The following is a 20,536-nucleotide window of genomic DNA, read 5'->3' on the forward strand; positions in this document are numbered from 1 at the left end:
AAATATTTAAACTAAAACATTATGTCAATGTTTGGTTTAGTTATTTCTCCCACCAAATATATGTGTGAGATGATCCATTACTCGTTTTAATTAAGGTTTAAAATGGGGAAAGGAGAATGACCGTATAACCAAAGCATATTGGGAATTAATCCTAGATAAGATTTCAATGTTTAATGTGCACCTCCTATTTAATTCTCTACCTCTGCACTGATACTGCATTTCCTGCATTACTTGTTGCTTGATCAATGGAATTCCTTGAATTGTTATGTAAATGAATATCACAGCTAAAGACAAAGCAACCAGCCTGAATGCGTTAAGTGCTTCAGAAGTACTCAGAGGGAACTCTTGAGTATCTTTGTGTTGCGTCATAACCGTGCCGCTTGACTTCTCTGATTTAATTAACCATCTACTGATATAAACACTAAAGCAATACATAAACCATCTGTAAGATGACATAAAGGTGTTATATGAAGTATATTATTATTATATACAGTATAAGAGAAAAGGTTCAATAGTTTGAGATGCTTTGAGAGCTGAAATGTTGCTTCATTTGTGTTTAAAACCATTGTAAATCATCACTTGCTTATGAAGCTCATATTCCAGCCAAATGCATGAAACTCGTGTCAAAATTACATTTATGACACTACTATAAAGCATTATGGGTAATAATCTGCATCAGTACATGACTTTTCATGCACTAATAACTAAAATAATATTTGCTTATTTATATATGAACTAATGATGAGTTAATGTACAAATCACAAACTAATGAAGAACTAACCTTAACTATGAGGTGAGTCTTGGGAATTCATGCGTGAATTACAACCACCTTAAGGACATGCTAGCAAATATTTGTTAGTTAAGGTAGTAATTCACATGTAGGGGTCAATGAAACCTGCATACATACATACACACATACATACATACATACATACATACATACATACATACATACATACATACATACATACATACATACAGTACATACATACATTCAGTACATACATACACGTTAATTAATACATTAACTAACACAATGCACTAGCATGTACTGGTGTAGGTGGTCGTTATTCATGCTTGAATTCATAAGACTCATGTCGTAGTTAAGGTTAGCTCTTCATCAGTTGTTGATTAGTACATACCGCATCAATATTTCATATTTAATAAATATGAATTCAGGTATTAGTGTAGGATTATTCATAAACAATTATTATGAAGTGTTATAGTAATATGTTTGGTTTACACAGTACAACTTCCTCAAAGCTCTATGAATGTGCTGTTAGTGAAAACATCTCAAGAGCTTTCTAGTAAAGGACAATAAAGGTATTTCTCTCTTCGTTAAAGTCACCTCACGAGTTTTGGACATTTTAAGCTTTTTAAGCATTATAATCTTCATGACCTACAGCATGACCTTAAAACCTTCTTTTATTTTATTTCCAAAGACTTCCCAAAACATGTACGATGATTTAATTGCCCCAGGCTTTATTCTAACTTGCAATATAATCACAATATTGAATACATTTAAAAATACTAAGCACACATCAGCCAAAGCTGGCAGATTTAAAATGTTATTCAACAACATTGAGGGAACCTTAGAGGACGGTGTTGCTATGCAGCCAAATGAAACACAAATGAAGCAATTATAATGAATTTCTTTTTCACAATAACAATAACATGTTTGTTAAGTAACCCAACATTTATTGTCTCATGTAATCGTTGTGTAATTTTCTACAGTATATGAATCCACTTCATGCTACCCACATATCAAACATACACAGATGTAGACATAGATTTTAGAAAGTCTTTAACTTATAAAGCTGTAATTTGGTTAGAATCAAAACAGCCTTTATCTGCATTGCTAGGTTTTCTGTTCTAGTCAGTAATGTTGGTTTAACCAGACTGTTCTTTCCTCTGTTTCAGTGCAGAATCCCGGTCTTTGTTTCTGAAACAGGAACCTGTAGTAAGAAATCGTTATTGTCTCATTTCTTGATCCAATTTGAATGTGATCCAAGTTCTCCATAAATCGTAGACAATAGCAACATCCACAAAAGAACTGGATGAAAGGATTGGAAAGGATTAGTTTATTTATTTTCTTTTTATTTATTGCTTTATTTAGTACTACTTTACTACTGCTACTACTACTGCTACTACTACTGCTACTACTACTACTACTACTACTACTACTACTACTACTACTACTACTACTAATAATAATAATAATAATAATAATAATAATAATACATAATAAATGTGTATTTATTGTTTCCAAATGTGGAAGTCATTCATTAAACCCTTTTTTTGTTTAGAAAACTTCAACCCATATCTCATCCATCTATATTTGTATAGAAAAGACAAGCTCTTGTGCCACTGAAACACATTACAGTAGGCTCAACTGACTCGAAACAGTTTTTATTTAATATCTTATATAACAGCTTTAACCTCCTAAAACCCGAGCTTTGGTTTGGCCTTGCATTTTAGATGCAGTGATGACCACGTATGTGGACACCAGGTCGTAGGAGGTTAAAGTCAGCTCAAGTGTTTGAGTTATTTTTTCCACCTTAAAATAGGTGTGTCTGTATGAAAATATTTTACATTCTTATCTTATCTTGTGATCGGGGCACAAACATATCTAGTGTTTTGTGCACAAAATGAGTTTGTATCCCTCCCTACCTTGTCAGATGTTTGTGTCAGCACGTGTTGCTAACAAGCCACCATAGCTTGGCAAGTGGAATGTGGATCTGCCGAGGAAGTATGCAGATTTTACTGCTGAGTAAAATATCGGAAAACAAAATCTTGTTCTAGTTTAGCATTTTTTTCTAAAAAAAATCATTTTGTCTAAAAAAAACAGTTTAGCATGTTGTTAAGCACAAAAAAAAAAATCTTCCGGTGTCTTAGACAAAGCAAAGCAGCTGTATTTTAAATAGACTCTATTTTAAAAGTGTGTTTCTCACATCCAGATTGTTTTCCAGATTTGTGTATAAGAATGCGTCAGAATGAATTCCGATTTTGATCAGTCTTGTATACTCAAACAAATAGTCTGGATATGACTCATATCAGACTGGATCACATCTGATCCCACATCCTTCCCCATTTGGAAATAACAGGCATGCTACACAACTTGTGACAGTGGCACACTGAAACTAAGTGCTTGGCTACTACTACTGTGGAAACTAGCAAAAAGGGCATTTGAGGTGAAGCCTTTCTACTGCCTTTAGGAACAGTTTTATTGCTGAGTACTTTCAATACACACTGTTCTGTGTTTAAATGGTTCCAGATGCACCGTGTGTTTTTGTGTAGCTTGTAAAAAATGTTTTACCCTCTTCAATCCAAACACACATTATGTTACAGCTCATGTCCATACAGTGGGACTTACGTTCAGTAACCCAAGACATTTCTGGCCAGGCTTCATGATTGCTAATTACAAACTCACGTTACAGTGCTCATTCAGAATAAACCGTGTTCATTTGATTTGTGCTATTTTGATCATCTTGGTAGGTTTTTTTTAACTGCCTATTTTGTAAGAGACCAGTCAGGCAGCTTTTTGCATTCTAATCTTTTTTTTCTCCCATATGAGTCACTATGCAAAACAATTTACTATGTTTTCCTAGCATTTAAATCTGTCACGTCTGCGATGTTTAAAAAAAATAAATAAAAATAAATCACTAAGTGTTGAATTTGTCACCTTCTTCATCATAAACCCTAAACTGCTTTAACAGCTATATTGTGTTTGCGTGTAATTGAAGCATAGCCATGGCTGTGGAATGTTTCTCGGACTACGTAGCGTTGTCCTGCACCGCCTCTTCTCTTCTCCACACAACTTCCCTCATGGTCGCCTGTGCAGCAAGCCACACCCGGTGTTGTCATAGCAACAGGGTTACCAGAGATCACACACAGGCACATAGACGCTGCCACATGACTACTAGTGGTGGAAAGTTTGTGCAGTTGCTATGGAAGTGAGGGATAAGAAAGTGTGCAGCATGTCATTACCAGGAAGTAGATATTCATAAAGAAGAAATACGCAAAACGTGTGTGCCTGTGTGTGGTTTATATGTGGTTTGTATGTTTCCTTAGTCTTTAAAAAGAAAAAAAATCATATAAGAAACTACATATAATACTTTGCTACTTTCTAATGCAAATCCTATACAATCTTTAGTATTTCCCTGGTGGAAGATTGTGTGAAATTTTCAAAGTAGCCCTGATGAGATTTGGCACATGATCATCAGCTGCTTCAGTTACAATTTTTTTTTTTTTTACAGTGGATTTTCTAAGTTATAAGTTATTTTGGTTAATAGAGACTTCCAACTAAAGCCCTGCGCGGGACTGTTTTTATAAACCACGCACCCGCGCGCTCCCGCTGAATTTCTGACCAGGACCGCCCGCGCCCGCAAGCTGCGTGTTCCACTCCCGCCCACACCCGCAATGTTTCTGTCCACTCCCGCCCACTCCGGATTTTTTCTTGAGAGCTTGTGAAAATTTGATGGTATACAAATGATCAGACTAATTATTAGTTCAGGCTAATGTCCAGAATAACAGAATTAAACATGATTGCATTTAAATAAGATAAATTAATACTAATGCTAATACTAATCTTCTTATCAACGTCATGTGTTGACTCCATTCTTATTTTTAGGCTGCACACCAAATCCCACTGGGTCCCGCGGATCTCCCGCTAAATTTTCTGACCGCCCACTCCAGCCCGGGGCAAAGGTGAAAGAGCCCAATCCCAATGCAGCCCTCTACTTCCAACTAAATAATTTAATATTAATCATAAAAATCTAGACCAGATCAGTAACAACGCAGAGACCTTCTTAGACACTATTTACACACCATACTGCACCTGAACACTTTAAGGACATCTTTAAAAACCATACACATTTGTGTATATGTATATTTATGCATATGTATATACATTATTTTTTCATCTATATTTTCATATTTTTATATAGTTTTTATATAGTTTTTTATATAGTTTTCTTTTATAGTTTATATATTTTTTTTTATTTTGTTGCTTTTTTATACATTTTTTAAATATTTTTTATTCTCATACCAGACAGTTGCATAAAGAATTTCACTGCATAACGTACCCTGTATGTATGTGACAAATAAAATTTGATTTGATTTGATTTGACATGGTAGTTAGGAATTACAGCTATTATCAGCCCAGTCTTGCAGAAAAAAAAAAACATTCGCATGGGAATTATTAGCAGCAGCCTCAAACCTTTCAATATCAACATTCTGGTACAAACCTATATATCAAACTTTCACTCAAATTTCTGTACGAGATATTCTGTTCTGCACCAATGTATTTGCTAATCTCCAGCACTACTATTGGAATAATTTCACTTCTAGTTTTATTGTACGTTGCCCATTTCACACATAAAGTCTGTCTCATTCTTTTCATGACATGTGCTTTGACTTAGCAGGCTCATGAATCTTCTCCTCTTCTCTGACTGCAAACACAATCAGCCTTGCACATGGTAAAGTAGTATAGGAATGTGGGTGTTTTCAAAATGCAAATAGTTTTTAGGAGATAAATTCTTTAGGCTTCTTTGGCAAGCGGAAGCGTTAGTAAGTGTTAATTAAAAGATTACGATCACTGTAGTATGAAGTCACCAGTAGGACTTCCTATTGATGGTTGCCATAGTAATAACATTTTTAAGTGGGTGGAACAACTAGCATTACAAATGAGTTCTCTTTCGGCTAAGTTTATACTGTATATGCATCATATCATACTGTATCATACAAGATGAAAGAGAAGCAGTGTGAAGTCTTTACTATAGATCACGTACGCTCTACTGTCTTTGCTCTCAACAGTAATCACCGCACCAAGCCACTCCATATTTACATAAAAGTAAACTTTTCTCCACTTTGTCACATCACTGTATCTAGTTGCCAATGTTCATATTGCCAGATGTTGAATGATCTCTGGTCACTTTGTCACTGTTAGTTGCTGTAAATGCATCAACATCATTGTGGTAACATTTTGTTTGTCCTAATATAGCATATATCCTTCTGTCACAACAAAATGACTGATTACATGCATGCACTCTGAGGAGGAATTGTTAAATTTGTTCATTTATAGAAATCTTAACGTTTCCATAAAAGGCTTTTTTACTCTTAAATACCTGTTCAGTGAACTCTTTTTTTGTATAACAGTATATTTCTATTGTGTTGCTTGTCTGCTCGTGTTAGCATAAGTTTACAATTTCCAGTTTGGAATAAATTCTATTTTAGATTAAATTACCCTATTTTAAATAAAAGAAAGGTTAAATAGTCTAACCCATAGAATAAATGTTTAATGAATAGAGAAATTTTGAAATGATTTGATTTTATTGGAACAATCTAATATAAAAAGACTAAAGTCTTCATTACTGTCTTTCATAAAGGTCTGAAAGTGACCCATTAATAAGTTCACCAAATATGTATGGATTTGTTTAGTAATAGTAGTATTTTGAATTAGTTGTTTGAATCCTTTCAATTTTGAGTGAGTTTTGTGTGTGTTTCTGTACATGATAAATGATCTTGGTTATGCTTGGATATATGCAGATGTAACACCAAACTCGATTGTGTTTCATTTTCAGTACCTTTAAGTTTAGCATGTACACAAATCAGCCACTGCATTAAAACCACCTGCCTAAAATCTTGTAGATCTTTCTTGTGCCACCATAACAGCTCTGACCCCCTCCAGACATGGAATGTGGTATTTGGCATGAAGATATTAGCAGCAGATCCTTTAAGTCCTGATGTGGAGACTCCATGGCTCAGATTTGTTTGTCCAGAACATCCCACAGATGTTCCATCAGATTGAGATTTGGGGAATTTGGAGGCATCACCTTGAACTTTTTGACATGTACAATATCTCAAACCATTCCTGAACAGTTTTTGCAGTGTGACAGGGAGCATTATCCTGCTGAAAGAGATCACTGGCACTGGGGTTCTGTACTTAGTCTGCATTGATGTTTAGGTAGGTGGTAAGTGTCAGTCTAACTTTTACATGAATGCCAATGTTTCTCAGCAGAACATTGCTCAGAGCATTACTCTGCCTCCACAGCTTGCATTCTTCCCATAGTTCATCCTGGTAATATCTCTTTTCCCAGATATACAACCAACACTCACCTGGCCATCAACATGATTTATCAGACCAGGCAGACAAAAACTTTCTGCTTAAGACATCCCAGCCCTTGTCAACTGCAGTGAGATGATCGGTGTTGTTCACTTCATCTCTCAGAGGGTTTAATGTCATGTCTGATTACAACCTGATCACATGCACACCTTGAATACAAGCAAAATAATTCTTGTGTTGTGCCGAGGGCAATCTCGTTTCAGATTGCTCAGACATACCAAACATGTTCCAAAGATAAGAGAATAATGACAAAGCAGAGCAGAACCAGATGAGCAAAAACACTTTAAAAGGCATACTTCATAACATTCAAATAGAGGGTATTTACTTAAGTACACTCAAGTGCAAAATATTCTACATCATTGTTTTGAGGTATTTTTATATCAACAAAATAGTCTGTGTTCTTTTACTGGTGTTTACACCATTGAAACCTGGGAAACGGAATTCAGCAGTTATTTAAAACACGTGTAATATGCATACTTATCAAAATGGAGCTGATCGAAATGTCAGGAATGAATTAAAGAGCTAAAATGGTTTAGATTAAGATTAGATTAGATTTAGATTAAGTGTTCATTAATGAAGAAAACTGCTCTCATATGACATAATACCAGAGTCTAAACATTTTATATTGTTTAACGATAACAAGGGATTGTTTTTTTGTTCCAATACTAATCTTCACATCTTAACACACACACACACACACACACACACACACACACACACACACACACACACACACACACACACACACACACACACACACACAGTCTCTCTCTCTCTCTCTCTCTCTCTCTCTCTCTCTCACACACACACACACACACACACACACACACACACACACACACACACACACACACACAGTCTCTCTCTCTCTCTCTCTCTCTCTCTCTCTCTCTCTCTCTCACACACACACACACACACACACACACACACACACACACACACACACACACAAACACACACAGTCTCTCTCTCTCTCTCTCTCTCACACACACACACACACACACACACACACACACACACACACACACACACACACACACACACACACAAGCACTCCCTCTCACACACACTCACACACACACACACACACACACTCTCACACATAAGCACACTCTCTCTCACACACACTCTCACACATACACACATTTACAAGTACCCCCCCCCCTCTCTTTCTCTTTTTCTCTCTCTATCACTCTTTCTCTATCTCACACCACTGGTGACTAGTTTTAATTCTCAAACTTGCACTACAGGTCTTGTCAGGTTCACGGTTTCAAAGTAAAGACTTTCCTCATGATTGTGTATCCAACAATGACAATGATAATGAAATGCTGCTTTCATTTCATGCCAGAATCTACATGAGTTTGGCATCATTTGCACCTGGTGTTCTTTCTGTTATACATAATATGTGACTGCATTATTACAAACAGCGCAGCTTTTAACAGACACCGCATCAATAACAGCAAGAAAATATATGGACTATGTGGCATCCATCGTCATCTTTAGTAACTGTTTTAGGCAGGAGAAGGCACCCTAGATGCTCATCCATCACAGGGCCATGACATTTATCTAGTATTGGCCATTCTGAGATTATTATAAATCAAATAAAATGGAATTAGTAGAAATGTCTTCAGAAAGGATCTTTGGTTGAAGATTTGTTTGGTTGTCAACTTTTAATACTAGATCATTTTGTCATCAAAAGGTTTTCACTTGAAAACCTGCCATTATATATATTTTTTGCAGTTGTAACTTTTTACAACTAAGATGTTAATTATTGTTGTACAACAAATGGAATTTTATTGCTAAAAGATGTATATAATTAACATTATATTAGCGCTTCTGTCAGGGAGATTTATGACGTGGCAAACCAGATGGCTTTTCTTCAAACTTTGGAAAATGGTGAGTTATATTTGGACTCAGAAGGAAAATGGAAACACAGGAAAGAATTTGACTGTTATACGTGCGGTTTTCTTATACTGTACGCAGTAATGACTCAGAATTTCTACAAATGAGGTTGCTGTACAGTGTGTGTGTGTGTGTGTATATGTGTGTTCTTTTTGGATGTGTGTGGGTCTATTTGTGTGTGGGGGTCTATTTGTGTGTGTGTATGTGTGTGAGTTTGTGTATGTATGTGGGTCTGTTTGTGTGTGTGTGTGTGTGTGTGTGTGTGTGTGTGTGTGTGTGTGTGTGTGTGTGTGTGTGTGTGTGTGTGTGTGTGAGTTTGTGTGTGTTTGTGTGTTCGGGTATATCTGTGTACATGAATGTTTGTGTGTGTGTTTGTGTGTGTGTTGGTCTGTTTGTGTGTGTGGGTGTGTGTTACTGTCTATTTGGATGTGTGTGTGGATTGTTTGTGTGTGTGTGTGTGTGTGTGTGTGTGTGTGTGTGTGTGTGTGTTAGTGTCTATTTGGATGTGTATAAGGTGTGCAGGGGTGTGTGTGTGTGTTAGTGTCTATTTGGATGTGTATAAGGTGTGCAGGGGTGTGTGTGTGTGTGTTAGTGTCTATTTGGATGTGTATAAGGTGTGCAGGGGTGTGTGTGTGTGTGTGTTAGTGTCTATTTGGATGTGTATAAGGTGTGCAGGGGTGTGTGTGTGTGTTAGTGTCTATTTGGATGTGTATAAGGTGTGCAGGGGTGTGTGTGTGTGTAGGGGGGGGGGGGGGGTTGGGTGTTTCTGTCTGATTCAATCTGTACACTCACTCCTGTCAGGCATTAGAGTGGAGAATGTGAGATGTCACATTTGTCAGGATCAGGAAAAGCTAGTCAGAGGACGTGCAGGACGTGTACTGCCCTATAAACAAGCCGCAGTAGCCAGTTTGTCAGCCATTTACAGCTGGACTCTCTCTCTAACTCACTCTATAATCTCATCTCTATTCCCATACATGAGATCCCGTCACAAGTCTCCTTATTTTCAACTGTACTCCACAAATCCTCTTCTTATGAATCACTCGCTACTATCATAAACTCATAATCTCAGACACTGCAGAAGTGCTTGTACAATATATACTCCACCTTCTCTCCCACATAACCATGGAGTCTGTTCCTGTCCAGTTCACGATATCACAAGCTGGCACGAATGTGCTGCCAGTAAAACTTTCCCTCAAAAAAACAACCGATCTTGATTTCATACATACTGTATATTATCTAGTTAACTTGTTTGTAGAAGGAAGTACACTGTTTGTAAGAAGTGCTGCCTCTTTTTCATCTACACACCTTAAAGGACAGAGATTAAAGCATTGACTCACTTTATGGGAGTACGAGTGTAAAAGCAGGAAGGGCAAAACAGGGTGTTGCTGATCCGTTTATGTGAGAGTTCCTACGTCTAGCCATGCATAAATATCCCAGTGCACTGGATGAAGGTGGGGTTCTCACACACAAACGTTTGAGGCCCACAGTCAAGCTTTCAATAATTTAGTTATCTAAGGATATGCATTGCATTACAGGAAGGGATCAATCTTGTTTTGTTTGGAATTGAGCGTTACAAACCGGTCCCTCGGTGACGATGAGATTTTGTAAACAGTTCATAGAGAAAAGGAGTTTGGTGAATCTGGAACTGTTTAAAAAAGCTACAACCACTAACCTTAACCTAATCCTAACACCTCAGTTTCCCAGTATCTGTTGGCATCTCTAATCAGATTCCACACTCTTTTGCACAATACATTACATTACCTCGTAACCGTTGCTATAATACTAATGTGTTCATTCAAGTATTTCTGCAAATGCAATATCGAACCTACAGTATTTACACTGCTCGGTGCTGCTTTTGTGTATTGTTTATTGTGTATTGTCTTTTGTGTATCGTCTTGTATTTTTTGTCCTTTTGTCCTGCACTGTTTGCACCAGGTCGCACAGAAGCACTTTATGTGGCTAGGACTAACTTACTTAAGTCCTTAGCTCTTTCTTTGTTCTATGTAGCGCATGGTCCTAGAGAAACATCTCATTTCACTGTGTAGTGCAACAGTTATAAATGATTGATGGTTCACTTTCAGTTCCAAAATAAAGTGTATAGCATTTTGTACAACTTGTCTTGTAAGGAGTCTCGTACTGAGTGTGTTTTAATCAGCTGAACATTCTGAACTCATCCAGCTTTGACATTATGACCCTGGAAAATAACCAGTATCCGTCCTCACCACAAACAAATTACTGCTTGACCAATGACCTGATTTCACTCTCTGGCCGGTGCAGTCTCATGCCTATAGGTAATAATGTCATTCCTCCTTGGCTCTGTCTGTCTTCCCAATGATTGCACCCTGTTTATATCATACAGACAAGAATTTGGAGGCGAGGATGAGGTCATGGGTGTTGGTGTAGCACAGTGCAGATGAGTCTCACATGACATCATACTTGTGAAATCATTGCTGCAAATATTTATCATTACATAGCTCCGTAAATGTTTCTTCACTATATGATAAACGTATGATCACCTATGTGCACTATGTTCCCTGCTTCTCTTCACTTGACAGATTGAACACATTCATTATCTTTCCTGTCAAATGGAATAGATAGATTAACAGAGGACTTTTCACTGTGATTTAAAGCATTGTTCTGTTGCCAGAAGATTGTTTGCCAGATGAATGTGTAAGTGTACATGTGTGCCTAAAGAAGTGGACTGTGGGTGTATTTTGCTGAGGTTAATGTTAGGCTTAGGGAGGGTTTGGTGCAGCATTGTATTTTTAAGTGCATTAATAAATACTTAACTGAATAGTCCTTACAAGAAAATTTAGATTGTGTGTGTGTGTGTGTGTGTGTGTGTGTGTGTGTGGTGTGTGTGTGTGGTGTGTGTGTGTGTGTGTGTGTGTGTGTGTGTGTGTGTGTGTGTGTGTGTGTGGTGTGTGTGTGTGTGTGTGTGTGTGTGTGAGTATGTGTGTCCATCTGGGCTTGCTCAGGCATTCCCTGTCTTAGTCTTGTCTCAGTCTACAATTATTGGGTCTCTGTAACAGGATCCTGAGTCTGTGAAGCAGAGAATGCACCTAAGCACTGATGTGTGTGGCCAATTTAGTTTACCTTTAGGTGTGTCCGTGTGGAATTGTCTGTGTGTGTGTGTGTGTGTGTGTGTGTGTGTGTGTGTGTGTGTGTGTGTGTGTGTGTGTCAGCTCTAATGTTCTGCTGTTGACTGAGCTCTTACAGACAGGTTGTGGCATGCCTAAGATTGGCTGAATAAAAGGAGTGTGAATGCTCAGATGCGCTGAAGTCTAAATGCTGACGTTGATTCTGTTTGTGTCTGAACTTTTACTCGGATCTTGCGTTCATTACATGCATGACATTCCTGAAGCCATAACCACTAAATCAGGTTTTTTAGCCCGATTCACATGCACATACTGTACAGTCAGCGTCCGACAGATTTACAAGACATATTTCTAGCAAACTCATGAATGGAGACAGAGAGAAAGAAAGAGAGAGGGAGGTGTAGCTGAAAAGAGTTTAAGCCTTCTTAGATTTGCAGACATGCCAGCTTATGGAGTTTGTGGTGAGCAGTTACTGTAAATGAGTTGTCAAGGCAGGAAAAACGTGCATTTTCTTCATCCAGTAGATAAGTAATTGGTTGTTAACCCTTAAAATCTATCCCAGTGTGTTTAATAAAGAATGCAGCTGAAGGAATATCAGTCTGTTCATTCCCTCTGCTCTCCACCGACACTCTACACACTCTACAAACTCTTCTCTCTTACCACATGTAATGCAACTGCACAACCTTTACAGTACATAATTTATTGCAGATTCCGACAAATTATGTTTTTTTAAAATTATTTTTGTTATTAATTTCTTATTTTTAATTTAGCAATATATACTGTATATGTACAGTCGAATGAGAAGGTCGGGTTTCCATTACGCTGCAAGTTGTATACTGTCCTGTATAATTACTCTTAACACACAATACAATAAATCTTGAATCACAGTTTGTTTGATGAAACTTTTTTAAAGAGTGAAAAAAAGAGTCCAATTGCATATCTACAAACTACTGGAAAAAAGTAGACTGAATGGGCAACCTTGTGGACCTGAATGTTTACACAATGACTTGCACACATACAGTAATGACTCATGCGGTTTGCTTTAATCTTGCACATTTATATTTACAACACATGTATAGTATCTTATTTTGCTGCAATTCAACATAAATCATTGGTTCTAATGTTAACATTTAACTCCTAATTGTGAATACAGCACTTTATCTGGATTAGTTTTCTTGGAAAATTACTGTGGCTTTTCCAATTGAAGTCCTGATTGCGGATCTAAAGGCAAGAATCCAACGAAACTCGAGAGAATTAGAAGGATCTTAGAAGCTAATTGCAGCCTACATGACTGCTTTCACTACTCATGAGAGTAGGGATATTGGGGAGTGGATTCGGGTGGAGCCATTGGTGTGTAAAAGATTTTACCCACATGCAACTGAGAATTTCACATGAAGCCACATGCAACAGACAATTTCACTTTCAGCCAAGCTTGAGTTCTGCAAAAGCCATGCTACTGTGGAGGGAAACTGGAGCCCACTCTCCAGAGCTAATATTTTCCTCCTGTGTTGTGTGTTTTGCCAGTCATCTGTCTCTCTCTCTCTCTCTCTCTCTCTCTCTCTCTCTCTCTCTCTCTCTCTCTCTCTCTCTCTCTCTCTCTCTCTCTCTCTCTCTATCTATATATCTATCTATCTATCTATCTCTCACACAAACACACACACTCATGCTTTTGTTGACTTTCCTGTAACTCAGGTTTGCATGTGAAGTTGGTGTGTGGGCAGTGAACTGGGCAGCGGTTGAGCTCTATAAAAAAAAAACAGCAGCAGGTATGATGGAAGGAGAAAGGAATGCTCAAGGCCATTTGTAATTTGGGGGAAGGGTAGAGGAGAGAAGAAGGAGAGAAAAATCTAAGAGTGCCAAAAAGTGACTTATCAGAGAGGACGAGTGAGAAAAATGTGGCTTGAGAAAAAAAAAGTAGCGTGTGCAATTCCTCACCTTAGCTCTGTCCACATAAGCTGTTTACTGACAGGGAGTTTCCTAAAGACCTGTTACCTGAAACACAGAACACTGAACACTTCACTGATACTGTACTGTACAACCTAACTTTAATGGTTAGATCACAATCATTAAAGTAATCACGGTTTTGTCATTTTAGATATCCTAAATGTATTTACATTAATCCAGTTTCTCATCTGCGCCAAGAAAATGAGAGCAAGAAAAAGAGAGGGCACAGCTGCTCAACGGATGTTCGTTGTTATGCAAAGCCTTTTATATGGTTTTGATTCTCTCTCTCTCTCTCTCTCTCTCTCTCTCTCTCTCTCTCTCTCTCTCTCTCTCTCTCTCTCTCTCTCTCTCTCCCTTGTTCCTCTTTCACTCTCACGCATTCACATTGATCCTGACTGGGTAACATTACAAAGTCTCTCAACCAAAAACAGCGCAAATCCACACTGAGCACTGGAGCAACAATAAATAAATAAATAAATAAATGAAAAGAATGAAAAAAAATAAAATAAAATAACAAGAATATTTCCCAGGACATTTAGAAACTGTGTTTAGTCTGGAAATCATGACCAACATTTTCCAAGGCGACATCTAAATGAAATGACAGGAAATGAGAGCCTGCTTTAGTCATTACTGTGCACAAGCCCAAATACAGAGCTGTGATCTTATATAGATTTTATGTTGTCGCTTAGAATTCATCTAAACTTTGACTTTTTGTTCTGAATAAATGAATGAAAAGAAAGTTTGAGTTTGCTTTAGGCACATTTGCATTTGCTCGTCATCTTGCTACTGATGTTCTGCCACTAGCTCATTTATGTCAAACAAATCATTACTAATATGAATACTACTGTGTGTCATTTGTTAGGTTGGCCAAACACCAAATGAATTATCCAGTTGCCAGAGCTGATAGCATGATCGTTTAATTTCCTAGTCTATTCAACTTTAACACAGAGAGCTGCATTATTGATAAGACCAACCCTGCTACACCACACCCTTTTTAGTAGTGTCTATGAACTTTAGCCAGCAATAGGAAGACAATCGCCTCCTCTTTTAGTCACTGTGAGTAAATGTGTTCATATATTTGTACCTCTGCACCAATCACCTTAATCCACGGAGATGTCCCTGAAAGGTCTATACCATTAAAATCCAAATTGGAGTCTGTTGGCCTTTGTTTATTTTTGCGGTTTCATGTGAAGCAGTTTATTACAGTGCGGACAGATCTGCGTGGAGGTCTCTGATTATGCAGGCTTGTGTGGGTTGTGTATGTAAGCAATTCAGTGCATCCAAACCTGCTTATTATACTGATTTAGCAGTAGCTACCTGAGAGCGGGACTCCATGTGGAGTGTATAGAAGACATTAAGACGTTAAAAGGTTATCAGAGGCTGATGGAGTAAGGCACAAACAGGAGGTTGGGAACTCCCAGGGATATTTTCCAGAATGTGTTCAGGCCCCTTCCAATTCATCAGAGAGCTGCTAAGGGGTGGAAGGTCATTTGGGTCAGACTGCAAAAAAATGTGGGGGGAGAAACAGTTAAAGAATGTGTGTGACAACAAGGGCATGCTCGAGTGATAAAAGAAAGAGACGCGAGGACTGATATCTGATAATGGTAACGAAGAGGAGAGAAAAGGACAAAAGCCAGACAAACAGAGAAAGAACATATGGAAACGTGAAGTCAAAGCAGCATTTCCTCTGCAGCTAGAACACATTGTTGAGATAACAGCTGGCTGAGCTTTAAAACCAGTATAGCCTAATGCCTCGGCTACTCCCCACCATCACACCCACCCCTTCCTGCCCACTAGGCTGGTTATTTTGGAAATGGCCCCAAGTGGTGTTTATTTGTCCAGGTCTGAGGAAGCTGTACATAATAGAGTTTTAGTTAAAATAAACTCACTGATCTACATCTTAAAACCACTTTAAACCTGACAAACATCAGGGAGGAGTGAGCATAAAACACAGAACACATTTTATTTGTCCAGAAGGCAGTGCTGGACTGGATGCAAATAGATCAAAGGTGAAGGAAGGCAAAAGGAATGCGAAGAGGACAAAAAAAAGGAAAGAATGAAGAAGAAGTAAGTGACGAAGTTCACCTGAGAACACCTGCAGATAGACGCCTGCCCTCTGCTGCTTTAGCAAGGAACTACCCCCCTCCCCCCAGAAATCCGTCTATTTGGCTATGTGCGGCAAATACGAAGAAACGAGCAAAACAAGTTTAGTGTTTATTTTTGTAATGTGGACAATACACTTGTTGATAAAAGTAAGATTTAGCTTTTCATTTGAAATGTATTTGTACTCTATGTGTACACTCATTTAACAGGTATATGCAGGTATGTGCAGGTATATGTAGGTGACATTCTGCTCTTCAACCCATAATGTTGCTGCAACAATAATGTTGGTGATGTGGGTTATTAAAAGACTCTGACCTTCACTTCATGTTTGAAACAGTAATCATCTAGTCATCACTTGCTCATTACAGCAGAAAGCCAAATAAATGGACAGAGCTGAACTTGAATGAACCATAATTCATTGTGAGCATCATAGGAGGCAACATGCCCACTTACGACTCTCTGTACTCCTCTTTTGTAATGCATTAGTTTAACACAGCCTGCACTTTACATCAAATACATACTAAATTATATAAGCACAGGCCATTTAAAAATGTAATTTATTTTCTTGTAATTAATTTTATTGAAAATGATTTTTATTTATTATATACAATTCAGATGCAATGCTAAATATGATCAAGATCAAGAGTAATAAATATTGCCTTGTGAAATGCATGCAAGTTTGCAGGTTCTTCCTATGTTTCAGGGATTTTGTCCAGGTGTTCTGGTGTCCTCCTCAGTCCAAAAGACATGTGTTGTAGGCTGATTGGCATCTCAAAATTTTCCATGGTGTGAGTATTTGTTAGATTGTGCACTTGCTGACACCACAGGGTGCAGGGTGTCCCCTTGCTTGTGCCTTAAGTCACCAAGGATTGATTCTAGGCTCCATGTGACCCTCTGTAGGATAAGGGGCAAAGAAAATGGAGTGCATGGATGGATGGATGGACAAATGGTTAGATGGAGGGATGGATGAATGGTTGGATGGGTGGATGGAGAGATGAATGGGTGGATGGATGGATGAATGGAGAGATAATGACCATTAAATATACTATGATGGTTTGTGTGTAGAAAAATTAAGAATGCAGTCTGAAGTTTACTAAAGCATTTATAATATAATGACATATTGTAAGAATGCCATGTGCTAAACAAATTAATGCAGCTTTAATATTTGTTGCATATATTTATAATTGCTTATATTATTGACATGTTTATATGGGTAAACATTAATTATAAATAAAGACAGGGCTGTAGTCCATAACATTCTTAGTTCAGTTCATTACATTTTTTACATTGATAATTTATTGGGTTGCTCATTTCCTCTGTCAGTGAATCCTGTACCTATGTTTATGTAACACTGTACATTACAATTACAAAACGAATTAATTGACCATCAACCCAACTGTGGTTCTTGTCCAAATCGTGGCCACATAGTTGGATGTCTTTGTATGCTGTAGATTTATATTAATTTCATTTTTACCCCTTCCAAACCTGTTCCAGCATGACAATACCCTTAAACATAAAGCAAGCTCCACAAAGAAGGCATGGTTTCTGTTTCCTAATACTGGGAGAAAGAACTTGATTGATCTGAACAGAGACCTGACCTCAACCCCACTGAGCAGGTTTCAGATGATCTGGAATGCTGAATGCATCCTTCTCCTCAGTAGAACTCTGGAAGCAGAAACTCCTATAGCCATGCTTTAAAACCAAATAAAATGTCATCCCACTAGAGTCAAGGTTATTATAACAGCAACAATGGGCCTAAATGACATGGTGTTAAATCAAAATGCAAAAAAAATGCATGCAAGAGAGTTGTGTTTGTGTGTGTGTGTGTCTGTGTGTGTGTCTGTGTGTATGTCTGTGTGTGTGTTTGTGTGTGTGTGTGTGTGTGTGTGTGTGTGTGTGTGTGTGTGTGTGTGTGTGTGTGTGTGTGTGTGTGTGTGTGTGTGGGTGCAGGGCTCTCAAGTATCACACATTGAGCGTGACTCATTATGGTCTTTTTGACCCCACATACCCCTCACACACACTCTTCACCCTCCTGCCCTCTGGAAAAAGGTACCGAAGCATTCGGGCCCTCACGACCAGACTGCGTAACAGTTTCTTCCCACAAGCCATCAGACTTCTCAATAACTGAACTGTACTATACTGAGCACAACATACACACACATCATCTGTATGGACTGCATAGACCCTCACAAAACACACACACTGTTTTGCACACTGTTCTGCTGTTTTTGCACATATTGGACAATATCTCAGTCATCTGCTGTTTTTTGCACAACTCTATATATAATCCAAAGGACCTGCTGCTAAGAAGGTTTCATTTCATTCTCATTCTTTTACTGCACAAAATATTATTTGAACATTCAGTATTTACACCGGTCGGTCGGCGCTGTTTCTGTTACTGTTTATTGTCTTTTGTGTATAGCATTTTTTGTACTTTTTGTATTGTCTTGTAACTTAGTGTCTGCACTGTTTTTGTCCTGCACTTTCTTTTGTCCTGCACTGTCTTGCTTGTCTTGTCCTGCACTGTTTGCACCAGGTTGCACAGTTGCACTTTATGTGGCTAAGACTACTTACATGTCCTTAGCCCTGTCTTTGTTTTATGTAGCACCTTGATCCTGGAGAAACGTTGTCTCATTTCACTGTGTACTGCAACAGCTATATATGGTTGAAATGACAATAAAAAGCTTCTTGACTCTTGACTTGACTCTTTTGTCACGCACTCCCGCCACACATTGCGTTGCTCACCCAGAAAAACTTACTATTTATCATATATTTAATAAGCTGCGGTGCAAAAAAAATCCGCACCGCTCTCTCTATGGAACCGGGCAGGAACCAAGCGCGTCTCCCCTGGAGTTCTTAGTCGAGCCTGACACTTATCAGCCAATCAAAAAAAGAGGCTACACAATAGCGCAGAGTAAGTCATGATCTCCTGTTGTAATGTTACAACAAACTCACAACTTGTTTGACCCAATCAATGACATTTTGACTGCTGTTAGAGAATGTTTCCCAGATAATCAGCATCAGTTTTTCATGAGAGTCTGTAACTTAGCCAACAGTTTTACAGCCTGTACACTGACAACACCTGCTCAGAAGTTAGTATTCTAGGCCAGTGGTTCTCAAACTGGGGGCTCTGAGATGGTGCCTGGGGGCCCTGGTTCACTGACAACACCTGCTCAGAACAAGCAGCCTTGGTTTTAGTGCTTCCACATTCTAATGCTGATGCCGGGAGGGTATTTTTGATGGTCGGTTTGACCAAAACCTCAACACGAAACAGCTTGTTTCTCGGACGAGACATTGTCCTGTAAAATGGCTGGGCTTGAGCCGAACTGTTTTAAATAGGAGACAACATTACAAATGATAAAGGAGTCCAAAAAGGCAACAAACACTTAATAAAACACCACCAAGTTGCAGTAAGCTCTCTTCGTCTCTCGGTCTCTCTCTCTCGCTCTACGTCGTCTCTCCCTATCTCTCTCGCCCCCCACCGCGTCTCTCCTCTCTCGTCTCTCTCTCTCTCTCCTATCTCACCACCACACAACACACACACACACACAACACACACACACACACACACACACACACACACACACAGACACACACACACACACACACACACACACACACACACACACACACACACACACACACACACACACAAATTAATAAATGGAAATTGACTAAATACTTTGTATTTGGTTAAATTGTGTTCAGTGATCCTTACCACCTTACCAAACACAACAACACCCCCATTGTTGTTGTTTTTTTGTGTGTGTGTTTGTGTGTATGTGTGCGTACATATGTGTGTGTGTGTGTGTGTGTGTGTGTGCACGTGCATATGTGTGTGCATGTGTGTAATAAAAATGTAAGCTGAAAAGTGAAAGTAAAGAGAAAAAAATAAATAATTAACTCATCTGTGTGGACCAAAGCCTGCCTTTCTTCTCCCAATTCCAGATCCAACCCAGGAAAGTGTAACAGCAGTTTTTATGCAACTCATGGCCTTCTAGTTTTCTTTTTCAAATTAGAAATAAATATTTCTGCCACCTCCTGGACTAAATAGCTATTTCTTTTCACACAGGAATTCATGCCAGCCGTTATCAGTTGAACTTGCTTTACTCATGTTTCATGTTTCCACAAGACACGAGACGAAATCGGCTTGATGTGTCACACTCATAAAGGTTAATGATTTATGGTCCTCAGTGGTTTGGATCATACATTACATTTTTGCAAATCGGCTCGTTTTACCATGGGAATTCAGTTAATCATTGAAGACTTTACGGAATGGAACTTCAAACACAAAGATATGGGACTGTAAGAGTGAAAGTGAAATGTTAATACACACCTCAGTGGTGTAGTGAAAGTACTGTATATA

The 20,536-nt window shown here is 38.4% G+C and overlaps 1 long non-coding RNA gene across 1 annotated transcript; it reads right to left on the reverse strand.

The window, feature by feature from the left end:
- Window positions 1-842: 842 nt before the first annotated feature.
- LOC125140059 lies at window positions 843-18,271 on the reverse strand. The gene is made up of 3 exons (XR_007139295.1): window positions 14,238-18,271; window positions 14,059-14,115; window positions 843-2,738 (listed from the first exon to the last, which is right to left on the reverse strand). It is a non-coding gene; the product is annotated as an uncharacterized LOC125140059 (long non-coding RNA).
- Window positions 18,272-20,536: the final 2,265 nt, after the last annotated feature.

The sequence above is a fragment of the Tachysurus fulvidraco genome, chromosome 23 (genome assembly GCF_022655615.1).
Source record: "Tachysurus fulvidraco isolate hzauxx_2018 chromosome 23, HZAU_PFXX_2.0, whole genome shotgun sequence".
Taxonomy (NCBI): Eukaryota; Metazoa; Chordata; class Actinopteri; order Siluriformes; family Bagridae; genus Tachysurus; species Tachysurus fulvidraco.